The following is a 211-nucleotide window of genomic DNA, read 5'->3' as shown; positions in this document are numbered from 1 at the left end:
CTTCCCCCCCCCGCCACTGGGCCGTGCGTCTCCCCGCGCTGATGTTCAGCGTGAAGGATGCATCCCGGCTCTCCCGCCTGGCTCATCCGGATGCTTGACTCAAAGGGAAGACAAAAACTGGGCAGGGAGAGGCCTGCGACAATTGTACAGCCGGGGGGGACCTGGCAGGGCGCGCAAAGCACCGAAGCTCAAGCACCAGAAGGACAAAAAA

Source organism: Aptenodytes forsteri, unplaced genomic scaffold, assembly GCF_000699145.1.
Source record: "Aptenodytes forsteri isolate BGI_AS27 unplaced genomic scaffold, ASM69914v1 Scaffold471, whole genome shotgun sequence".
Taxonomy (NCBI): Eukaryota; Metazoa; Chordata; class Aves; order Sphenisciformes; family Spheniscidae; genus Aptenodytes; species Aptenodytes forsteri.
This window is presented reverse-complemented; position numbering follows the sequence as displayed.